The sequence below is a fragment of the Pantherophis guttatus genome, chromosome 3 (assembly GCF_059756535.1).
Source record: "Pantherophis guttatus breed Tessera chromosome 3, ASM5975653v1, whole genome shotgun sequence".
In the NCBI taxonomy this organism is placed as follows: domain Eukaryota; kingdom Metazoa; phylum Chordata; class Lepidosauria; order Squamata; family Colubridae; genus Pantherophis; species Pantherophis guttatus.
In genome coordinates, this window is record NC_142065.1 from 188763752 (window position 1) to 188776353 (window position 12602).

A 12602-nucleotide genomic window follows, 5' to 3' on the forward strand; every position below is an offset into this window, starting at 1 on the left:
GTTAAGCATAATTGCAGACCTCAAATGTGGCAGTTTTATATGGATTCTCACATTCGTATCCTTCCCTTCTCCTTTCTTCTCTAATCTGAAGATGGTGAATGATTGACTAGCAATTCATTACGCTGGAGATATAACAATTTGGTTAATTATTTCTACTGTTAAATGCCAAATCCCTTAAGCTTACTTCAACACTGCAAATATGTGTACTATAGTATTCCCAGAACTCAGCTGCCTCCAAGAGAGATTCAGCTCATAACATACCGTAATTCAGCATCATAAAATGCTCAGAACTAATTAATGCCATCCAAAAGAAATCCCTCAAAACACCCAATTTTCTGCCTTTTCTCTATCAATTATTTTTCAACATGATAAGAATTTATCCTGAATATTTTTGTCATAGGAGAATATAATTTCAGAAGAATTTCCATGGATAAAATGTGGCATACTTCAACAAGATGGACTAAAGAATGTGCATCTCAATAATACTGTATTTCTTTGTACAAACATCTCTCCAGTGAGTTTCAGCCATTTCACACACTTTTTTCAAATTCAATATTTTATTCAGATTTTGAAGTGTGGGCAACCAAGAAGGCTTCAGAATGATGGAAAGTTGTGGAAAATAAAATATATCATAGTGCCAGATGTAGGATCTTCTACCACCTCCAACAATAGTTCAGAAATACAACCAAAATAATAAATCAGAAAAAATCAAGGCTTTTTTTTCCATCAAGGAAAAAAACATTTCTAAAAAAAAATGCAATGTGAATTTTTGCACACCATTACTTTCAATACACCCAAGGAAAAAATGGCATTTTCCCAACCTATCTCCCCTCCTTCTCAAATATAAAATATGGGGGAAACAAAGTTGTTTGAAGATAAAAGCCAATTACACTTTTCTCAGTATTAAATTAGGCAGATAAATTAGTGCCGAGGAAATGTAAGAGTTGGTTCTCAGACTGTTCAAGATTTAATTGGTCATTATATAAACAACCAGCTGCAGACTTCTCAATTAACAGTGGAGAGAACTGCTTTCCCTCATGTAGTATGAAACTGTGAGAAAAAGATTCACAAACTTTCTACCTAATGTTCCCTGCGATATGCCGAGTGAAAATTATTTCACCCACTGAAATTCTTGAAAAACTACTCTTTTAATAAATCTTGCTAATAATGAATGCTGAGTTCATGCATGGGGACAAAAGTTATTTTCCAAAAATTATTTTTAGTTTAGGTTTAGGCAATGCCTGAAGGCCTGACAGCAAATGTAGGACATCTTTATTTGGAATGCAGAGCAACAGAATAAATTATTTTTCAGAACAAAAATAAGGAACTCAAGATAGTTGGGTTTTTCACCCACCTTTGAATTCCAAATGTCAAGTATGGTTTGTTCCTCCAACTTTGCTGTAAATCCTTGCCCTCCAATCTTTGTTTTCCTATTGATAATAAGCGGAAACAGCAGCCACAGAGAAGCACCCCTCATGCCTTGAATGCCATGGATCCTGCAAAAAATAATTTCCTAGGATATAGAAAATTTAAATTTCCCAGGTGTCCCAGCAGCCAATATACTATTTCTGCAATACTGATTCTGTTGTAGAAAGCAGCACTCAGTTGCACAATGAAATTGCACAATTAATGTCTATTGCTAAAACAGGAGAGCATTACATTTCTGACAATTTCATACTGTAACTGAAAAGCATTTTGGAATTCTAATATACCAATTGGAAATTTATGTACAGGTAGTCCTTGATTTAGGGCCAGTCATTTAGCAATTGTTCAAAGTTATGATGGACCCTCCCCAGGGTCAGATTTGAAGTTGCAATGGCCAGGCCCCCTCCATGGTCATGGTGATTGCATTTGGGGATCTTGGCAACCAGCTGGCAGATTTCACTCTTTTGCAGTGTCCCACAGTCATGTGCTTCCAGTTTCCAGCAAAAATGGCCTTTGCAGACAAAGGATTCATTTAAGGACCACTACAAAAAAGGTCATTAAACAGGGCACAATCATATGATGGTGATCCATTTTACAACCAGCATGACTTATGACCCATTTTACAAACAGGCTTAATTACTCTCAAAAATTGAAGACTACATGTATCCTAACAAATTCATAAGTCAGGAAGGAGGGGAAAAAAATCTGAGAAAGATGATACCACTGAATGAAAGCACTGTTAATATTCCATAGGAAATAAACTATGGGAAAAGCATTTTGTCACTTTCCTCTGCTTAAATGCCACATAGAGAGGTCTTTTGCCCTGGCAGCAAACAGGAACATCTTCCAAGAATAATGTTTATTGGATAAAGAAATCCATATGAAGGTTTAGACTTGCACATAACAATGGCAAAAACATGTCCTGGCAACAATTCTTTTCTGCCATATCCCCATAACACCGCCTTCCTCCCACCTCAGTTCATAAGTGCAAAGCCTTCAGCGCATTTCCCATAGCATCTCAGTATGAAGGCATTTTCCCCCCTTAACCTGACCTTGCTGAAAGCCAGTCCTGAGAGACAAAAGCTTTGGGCACCCTTTATCATATAGCAGTGTTTGTCAACTTTGGCAACTTTAAGGCCTGTGGATTTCAACTCCCATGCTGGATGGGAAAATCAAGCCACTCAAGTAGCTGAGCAGAAGCACCCAAGGAAGGATAGGGTTCAGCAAACAGCAAACAAACTTCTTGCTCTAATTTTCTGCTGATCCCAAGACAGATGAAGTGCACTTCAATTCAAACCCCCAAGATAAACACACCAAGTTTCCCCACTACATGCATTTAGAAGTTTTTTTAAAAAAACTTGGAACATTGTTTATATTGCATTTTTCCCCCTTCTCTCTCAATAGCCCTCACTTTGCAGCAGATCACCGGGCTGTAGCTAAGAGGACTCTACTACAAGGGGTATGAAGTTTGTTCCTGTCGACAAGCCAGCTGCTTGCCAAAAGTGGGGTGAAGGTGTATCTGTGTGGGGGGGTGTACACTTCAAAGTGATGGAAAACCTATTTGGCTTTTTAAAGGCAGCTCAAAATAAGGGAGGACTTCTTTCCTCTGCTCCAAGGACCTGGTGGGCTCAGGAAGCCCAGGGTGATGCAATCCAAAAAGACCCTGCCCATGGAGAATAAGAGGGGGAGATGGACTCCGTGTTGGCTACAACAGGGGTCTCCAACCTTGGCAATTTTAAGCCTGGCGGACTTCAACTCCCAGAATTCCCCCGCCAGCAAAGCTGGGGAATGGAAGTCTTCCAGGCTTAATGTTGCCAAGGTTGGAGACTCCTGCTTCAGATGACTGTTCTATGCAAAGGAGACTACAGGACAATAGTTTTCTGGCGTCTGAGTGCCAGGAGACAACGGGATCAGCCACAGTACTTGCAACTGCAGTGGAGCCTTTTAAAGGACACTAAGATTGCAAACCTTACTTTCTAATCACTTTTGGGAATTGCCTGTTAACCCTCTTAAAATTATTAGAGACCTTTGGAATGACAAGTTTGAAAAGTCTTCATCAGGGTGAGTTTATTTTCAACTCTGAACAAAAGAAAAATTAATTATAAGCTTAAGACCTTAAAGAATTTGAAATAAACAGCAAAAAGCAAAATAAGATTCTGATTTATAATCTGATTAAGGATCCAGGTAAATTTGGAATATTGACTTTTACTATAAGATTTTGGAATTAACTATAAAAAATATATAGCTTCTCATGGGAAACAGATTGTTTTGACTGTCCTGGTTATTGCAAGTCATAACAAAGATAAGTGATGATTTAGAGAGAACTAATTCTAAACAGAAGAAAAAAATATATAAGCCTGTTCTTGATGTCAGTTAATACTGGGACTTCCAAAATGATGCAAAATTGTAACATCAGACATAGTAAAGGGGATCTTTGAAAAATGGAGCCATAAATTAGTAACCACAATATCAATATTGTCAGTAATAATGTCTGCTTCTATGGTTAGACTATGTTGCTGGCGGGGGAATTCTGAGAGTTGAAGTCCGCCAGGTTTAAAGTTGCCAAGGTTGGAGACCCCTGGGCTACAACATACTCCTAGGCCAGTGTTTCCCAAACTTGGCTATTTTAAGATGCATGGACTTCAACTCCCAGAATTCCCCAGCCAGTATGCCTGGTTGAGGAATAGTATGCCTGGTTGAGGAATTCTGGGAGTTGAAGTCCATACATCTTAAAATAGCCAAGTTTGGGAAACACTGTCCTAGGCAAATCCACACCTGAAGGCTCCTCCTTTAAGGCCTGGGCTTCGGTGGAGCCGCCCCACTCCCTCATAAGAGCGGGCTCAGGAGAGGCTCCTTTCTTCCGCTTCTTTCTCTGAGAAGTCGCAGGCTAAAGACAGACGAAGGGGCCGCAGCCAAAGAGCTACGAGGAGGTAAGTTAAAAGTTGCCTCGAGCGCGTGCACGTATGCGTGCACTGATTCGGGAGCGCGCGGAGGGAGCGCGCTGTTGAGGCTGTTCCGAGCGGTCGAAATGGAAACCCGGGAAGCCTCTTCCCTTCCTGAAAATGTCGAGAAACGGGAAAAGGAGGGAATCTAACTTTTAAGTTTGACGCTTTCTTTTCCCTCTTACGTGCCTGTGAGATGGTCGCTCTTGTCACAGCCCGCTTGACTTGTTAATGCACGGCTGCGGATTGTTTTATGCAATAGAGAATTACTGAAATGGAAAGGGGGAAAAAAACCATGCGGAAGTTAAATGGGAGTAAGCGGTATTCTTCATTCTGTCATGCCTTTAGTCTCGAAAGTAGAACTTTTTGGGTCAGGTGTTGGCACCTAAAGGGAAAGTGAGCATTTGGTAAGGCTGCTAATCTGAAAATAAGGGTGTTATTTATATATAATACCGTGGATCATTAAGGATATTTGGTCTTTCTATCCTGGACCAATGCAGCTACTGATGCCCTTCTGGAAATATTTTTCTGTCTTTACTTGACATGCAGAAAATTTGTGTTTTTAGCCCAACTTTATCTGAATAATAGCAAAAACAACAACAAACACATAAGAAATGGACATATTTATCTGTATAAACAAATATAAAGATATCTGGATGGAAGAAGCTCCTTAAACATAATGTAGACAACATGCAAATTAGATTAACATGGCTAATTTACTCACTGACTCCTTGCTAACAACAAACAATAATTTGCCTATATGAATGAATGGTTCTTCTACAAGAAAAGATTGTGTAAGGAGCTTATGCAAACTGTCCACAATTGTGAGATGAGCAACATATAAATTAAATAAATAAGAAAAGACTCTGCAGCAGCAATTTAAAGACAATTAAATTGTGCAACACGTCTTCATGTCCCAAACTCCCTTCACCAGATGCTTGAAAATATTCTCCCTCAGTCTTCTTCACCTACATAGAATAAGGATAATTATTAAGGATAATAAAAATAGTATTGAAAATATAGATGCCAATATTATATACCAGTGATGTAATTGCATTTGACAGATTGTGTGCAGTTTTGGTCAGCACACCTCAAAAGGGATGTAAGAGAATTATAGAAGATTTGGGGGATGACATCTAAAATGATCAAGACCCTGGAGCAGTTTCCCTATTAAGAAAGGTTGTGTGAAATTAAATCCTGGAATAATCAGGATTAATAAAAGGATTGTATTTTTACACAATATATGATTAAACTTGAAATTTGCTATCATGTGATTGGTGCTGATTATCATCTTGGCTGGCTCAAACAAAAAGTGGGACTAGTTCATAGAAGCCATGGGAATCAGTAGCTCTTAGTTTTAATGGAAATGCAACTGTCTCTGGAAGCCATCTTCTGAGAGACTAAGGGGTTTCTTTGTGCACTTAGTTGGCCGCTGTGAGAAGAGACTGCTGGACTAGTTAGGGCAGGGCTGTCAGGCTCATGTCACGGTGACGTCACATGATGTATTGGGACTTTCCCCCCCTTCATTAAACTGGGTGTGGCCATGGCCAGCACATCTGGCCCATGGGCCGGGAGTTTGACAGCCCTGAGTTAGGGGATGGATGGATCCCATCCACCTGGATGTTTTTAAGAAGGTTGAGTTTGAGGAAAAGTGAATGAGCTAGATAGAACAATATTGACCTCACCTAACTTTGACTGAATTGTTAAAAGCATGGCCGTCCATAACACAAAAAAGATTATGTTTTTGTTTTATATATAAACAAAATATTATAGATCTCATTGATTTTTCCCCAAAGCTACAGGATCTTGATTTTTGCCATCTCATCATATATCCAAATACTTCTAAAGATGTGGTTTAAGTGAACTTTTTGTTTGTACTTCATCTGTCAATGAGTAGTCCGTTCTTCTAGCCCAAGGTATTCTCAGCAATCTTCTCCAGCACTACAATTCAAAGATATCAATATTTCTTTATAGAACCTTTCTGATAGTATACGTTTCACAGCCTTATGCTAAACTAAGTGGCTTTAACAGTAGGAATCTTAGTTGTCATTGTGATGGCTCTGAACTTTTAATATTTGTTTGTAGTGGCTTATGTTTTACTCTCAAATTTAGTCAACAAGCCTATAATTTTCAGATACAGATAGTCTTTGATTTACAACAGTTCATTTAGTGACCGTTTGAAGCAACAACGGCACTGAAAAAAGTGACATGACCATTTATCACGCTTACAACCATTGCAGCATCCTCATAGTCACGTGATCAAAATTCAGACACTTAGCAATTGACTCATATTTATGACAGTTGCAGTGTCCCAGGGTCATGTGATCACCTTTTGCAGCCTTCTGACAAAGTCAGTGAGAAAACCAAATTAACAATTTAACAACTGCAAGTATTCACTTAACGGACACAAGAAAGGTGGTAAAATGTAGCAAACCCATTTAACAAATCTTTCACTTAACAACAGAAATTTTGGGCTCAATTGAGGTAGTTTGAGAACTACCTATAGTTCTCTACAGAAAGAATGCTTCATTTCCGAAACCAACCAAGGCCAGTTTAGTGGTGCTACAGTATAACCCTGTGATGGTGAACCTATGGTACACATGCCACAGGTGACACGCAGCCATCTCTGTGGGCACATGAGCCGATGCCCAGGTCAGCTCCACTGCGCATGCCCACGTGCCTCCTGCTGGCCAGCTGATTTTCGAGTCTCTGCTAGGAGATGTACGCTCATGCATGGGGCGTGGGGGTGTCACGTGCACATGGGTGGGGGGTGCAACACACCCCGCACCCTGTTTTTGGTTCCAGGAGGCTTCGGGGAGGGCTACTAGCACAAAAACGGGGGGGGCTTGCCGCAGCCCCTTCATCCCCCATTTTTGGTTCCAGGAGGCTTCAGGGAAGCCTGCTAGCATGAAAATGGGGGGTGAGGGGTGGGCATGCCCCCCATTTTTGGTTCCAGGAGGCTTCAGGAAGGCCTGCTAGCATGAAAATGGGGGGTGAGGGGGTGGGCGTGCCCCCCATTTTTGGTTCCAGGAGACTTCAGGGAGGCCTGCTAGCATGAAAATGGGGGTCTTGTGGGGGACTGTGGAGGGGGTCGCGTGTGCATGCACGGGGGGGCGGGGCCTGAAGAGGGCATTGCATTATGGGTGTCGGCACGTGCGTACGCTATAGCACGCATGCACGTTTTCGGCACCCAAGGAAAAAAAGGTTCGCCATCACTGGTATAACCTATGGTCTGGTTACTCATACAACATAAACTTTATACAATTTGCTGCCAAAAGATGTGGTAGCTGCGACATGGACAATCCTAAATAGACTTAGATAATCTTAGTAAGAATGAGTTATAGCGTCCATAGTTTGGATAATAATTGTTGGGAACAAATAGAAAAACCACAAGATGTTCATGTGAGCTTTGAAGCAATATACATCTATCCTGAAAAGGGAACTGAACTGGACAGTCTCTCAAATTCTACAATACTCTTATATTTCAATTTTCACATGAATATTGAAGTAACCCAAAGGAATAAAATTTTAACAGGTGGTTTTTATTTCTGTATGTCAAATTCATAAACTTAATTTTTCTATCATAACTAGTGCACGTCATCAATATGTTTATTCCACGGTTTCTAAAAATATTATTTTTCTTGACATAGAGATTGCAACAACTTCAGATAGTTTATCTAGAAATTCTTAGAGGAGATACATGTATAAATGAGATTACTTTTCTCTCTTTTTGTCATTCTCACTTTTAAATTACCTATACGAAAAGATGGGTGCACACAACCTTGCAATTTATATTAGAAACAAAGGAAATTGAAGTTGTTTGCTTCCTAATCTTATTTGAAATCAGTATCTTATCTGAAGCCAGTAGCTGAAAAAGAAAATAATATAGTGAGAGTTATAGGAAAATGTCACAATAAATTATGCATATGAAAATGGAACAAAACAAGAAGCAAAGTGTTTGATTGTTGCAAACCACAAAGGTTGCCAAGAGTCAGGTGGCATATAAGTTTAATAAATTAATGTAATTTTTTAATTATTAAAAAAAAAACAGTTTTTGTTCAATATTTTAAGAAGTGGCCTAAGTTCTTTTGTCTCTTCAAATTCCATTATTGTCTCACCATTTCTAACTGCAATATAGCAAATTCCAAAGTATTACTATATTTTGTGTGTAATTATTTTAATATCCTTGAGCCATTATTGAAGGCATGATCCTATGTGCATATGCATAAGGATTTTAAGCAGAACTGAATTTTCACCTATACCTGTACTAAAGGAAGATATGGTAAGGCTATAATTTATAGGCAGTCATGGGTTTTTTATGTTTAACATATTTAAAACCATATAGAAAGCCTTCTTAGAAATTTCACCTCCTAAAAATGTTGCACATCAGGCTTTAGGCAACATGGCTCACGTATTAAGTATCTGATTACTGGTGCATTTCATGCCAATTCATGTAGTCCAGGCTTGTGGCCCGCGGGCCGGATGCATCACGTGCTGGCTCCGCCCCCGCTCGGTTTAGCGAAGGGGAAAAAAGTCCCGATACGTCATGTATTGGTGATGCCGCTATGACAATGCAAGTTTGACATCCCCTGATGTAGTCAATGTAAGGCAGGGAGAAAGCTACAGAGGGCAAATGAGAGGTGAGAGAAAGAAAAAAAAAAGTAAAGTATATCCCAACATTATGCTAATCATAATGTGATTATAACCTAAATCAAGACATTGTTTATCAGTCATGGGTTATTGCTTAGTGCCACCAGCCCACTGTAACTAATTCAACAAATCATAATTATGCAAATCATAGCAGAGTTTGATTGATGAATCCTGTCTATGGTTCTGTCCATCCATCCTGCTGAGCCCTAATATAGGTAAAATTTAATCTTGGCATGGCATCTGCAATTGTGAATAATCTACAGTTCTATGAAACTTTCTTTCTTTCTTTCTTAATTCAGCATCATTGCATGAAACAAAACTACAATGTAGATTTTTCATCCAATGGCAAATGTGGCATTGGTTTCTGAGGTTGTATTGATCTTAGAGAAACCTTAAGTAAGCAGATAACTCTTGAGTATCAATATTTCTGTTGGCAAATGATGCCCAATTATTTATTTTCTTTTCTGTCTTGTCAGCTGGGGTCTTGAATTAGTATGTGGCATAAATGGCAGAGAAGGTAAAGATTATCATTGAAAGTTAATCTGCATAAGGCAGAAGTATTGATGATGGGTAACCAAATGATCTCAGAGTAATGTAATGGTAATGGCATAGTAATGGTCTTGCATATCACACCTTACTTCTAAGATCTCTAAGTAGCACATGTGGGGAGAAGACTCTTATTTTATTATTAAAATAATAGCAATAGCACTTAGATTTATGTACACCGCTTCCCAGCACTTTATAGCCCTTTCTAAGAGGTATACAGAGTCAGCATATTGCCCCCAACAATCTGGGTCCTCATTTTACCAACTTCGGAAGGATGGAAGGCTGAGTCAACCTTGAGCCTGGTGAGATTCGATCTGCCAAATTGCAGGCAACTGGAAGTTAGCAGAAGTAGTCTGCAGTACTGCATTCTAACCACTGTGCCACTGTGGCTCCTATAACAACTCTGTAATATAAATTGGGTTGACTGGAAACTTGAATCTAAGTCTCCATTCGCCCAGTTCAGAATTTTTTAAAAAATGGCTCCATCTGAGTTTTGATATTGCCATGGTTCTTAAAATTTGCTTGCAGAGTACAGCAGCTATCTCTGTATATTTCATCTTTCAGGAGTCCCTGGATCTGCTTGCTTTTTCTAAATTTTGGCTTATGTCTCTGTTGTCCATGTCTTGTAACATCTAGTAAAGCGAATAATGCAATGAAAGAATGTCTAGTTTCCCTGTGATCGTTAGTTTAGTTTCCTTGCAATTTCCTTGCAATATGTCCTTAAATTCTAATAATAATAGGAACACATTTGATATACATGTAGGCTATACTAGATAACTGTAGCCCTTCAGTCATTGTTTCAGAGATATTTCCTTATCAGATTCTTCAATGCCTTCAACAATGGCAGAGCTTCTAATGTACTTGAAAAGGTCTTAAAAATTCAGGGAAATATTCAGAGAAGTATCTGCTTTGAAAGTAGCCATGTTGAACTGTACAGCACAGTTGGTCATCAGAAACTGACCACAGGAAATGTTTTATGGCATTTTGTATTATCTCATAAAGTACTTTATGATCATTTTTATGCCATAAAATATTTTATAAAAGTGGCCAAATTTCAATTCTGTGGGAGTCATGGATCCTGAATTTTGGATGCACTTTGTAAATTAGCCCATTTGAGGTATCTTGGTTCAAAATACTTTGCCCTCTGTTGCTCTGTTTCACCCAGTTAAAGGTTACAGACATGGGAGTTTTAGTAGTATATTGATAGATGAAGATGAGGCTACTGTTATGTACCTTTCTCTGCCAACGTGACACATGCAGTGAGATATTACTGCTTTAAAACTAAATCACTCTAGAAGATTATGGCCTTCAAGCAGCATTAGCAACCTGTGTGTTATACAATCCAAGCATCCTGAGGCCACAGGAAGCAAACAAATGTTTATTCGGCAACTTGAATAAGAAATGATTGATATTTTCTATTAGGGTCTCTGCATTTCATTGAAATACCAAGCAAAAAGCATGAACCCTCAGACTTTTATGTTACTGTCAAATTCTTTCCTAACACTGCCTGACATGATTATTGTGTAGTTGACTATCGATTTGAACTGTTTTCTGACTATGCTTAGTTTTGTTTGGATGTATTTTATTGTTTATGGGCTTTTCCTGTGAACTATATTGAGTATTATGTAAATAAAAATAAGTTGCACTCTGATGAAATTGATTGGGGTTTTGGCATTTGTGGTGATCAATGTATATATTGGATGGAGAGTTCATCCACTGCAAGACTGGCATGTAAATAAATATAATCTCAACATCAAAGAGTTTAATATTTAGATATTGAGTTCTCGGTCATTAATAAACTTTTAATTATCAATAAGGTAGTCTTCAGTGCATTTGGTACAATATGTGCCTGGGTTTAGGCTATGATGGCAGTTCTAAATATGTTTCTAGCAGGTTTTCTGTTGGAAATAGAATAAGAATACAATGCTTTATTCTTGCATCTTGCACAGTACGAACATCCCCTGTTATCATCTCTACTGTGCCATGTCTTATGGCCAGAGGTATAAATCAGATGCTTTCCTCATCTGGAGGAAAACCTCTCCATTGAGTCTCCGTTGTTCTTTTTTCTTTGTCCCACAGAAAGAGCTGGGAAGTACCAGGTTTTGAAAACAGTCTTCTGAAAGCAGGAGACTTTTGGTCTTTAAATATTCTGGCCTTTCCAGAAAGGCTCAGTTATGAAAGCATTTGTGTGCGATTTTAGAACTATTTCAAAACTCTGTATAACCCCAAAACTATTCAGCTATTCAGTGGGGTTGTTAGTGAATTCACCCTCACCTGTTTTGCTAGGCATCATAAAGGACGACCGCATGGATCAAGCCATCAGTCAACAATCATTCCATTCCCAAGCCCCTCAGCCTTACTGCATCCTTCTATGATTACTATGACTAGAGGAGGATTTCCTGCCAGTAGTGATACTTTGAAGGGAGAGTAGCAAAGCCAGGAAGCAATTGCTTTGTGTAACCGTTGTGGCTCCGTTACCTGAGCCTGTGTCATTGGCAGGAGAGGACTCCGAGAGTGAAGAAGAGGAGTTGGCAAGGCCTCCCTCTCCAGGACCCTCCTCTCTGGCAATGCCTTTGGTGTCCGCTGAAGGGCAAGAGATAGGGCCGGGGCCAAGCACGTCCACGCAACCACAGATGGGCAGTGATGAGGGTAATGAGTCTTGGCTGGATCCACGCCAGCGTCGCAGAGATAAGCGCGCGCAACAGAAGAAAAGGCGTGCCCGAGATTAGGCTGAGTCACTGGACCATACCCCACAGGATATAAAAGGGAGTGTGGTTCGTCAAACCTTGTGACGAACAAAGCTGAAGGCTTCCACGCCATTCTGCATTGCCGGACTTTTGCTATAAGACTTTGCAGGATTATCTCTGGACTTGATTAACTCCGTAATTATTGAGCTGTTTCTTTTGATGTATCAGAAGTGGGGAGAAGTTATCTCTCCTCTTCGTAAATAATAAACTCTTGGCAGGCAGCCACTAGGTTGTTGCCAAGTTCCGTTATCATAAGGAAAAGGATTTTGCCGGCTGGTTTGGTCTTTAACTC

General features: G+C 39.5%; 1 protein-coding gene across 2 annotated transcripts in view; it reads left to right on the forward strand.

Annotated features, from left to right (window-relative positions):
• The first annotated feature begins 4132 nt into the window (after window positions 1-4132).
• CPQ (carboxypeptidase Q) overlaps window positions 4133-12602 on the forward strand; it is a 147958-nt gene continuing 139488 nt past the window's right edge. Inside the window, exon 1 of one of the 2 annotated variants that reach the window (XM_034422486.3) lies at window positions 4133-4355. The gene's annotated coding sequence lies outside the window, so the exon portion shown is untranslated. The remainder of the gene's footprint in view (window positions 4356-12602) is intronic. The other variant, XM_087891368.1, reaches the window with a different exon arrangement.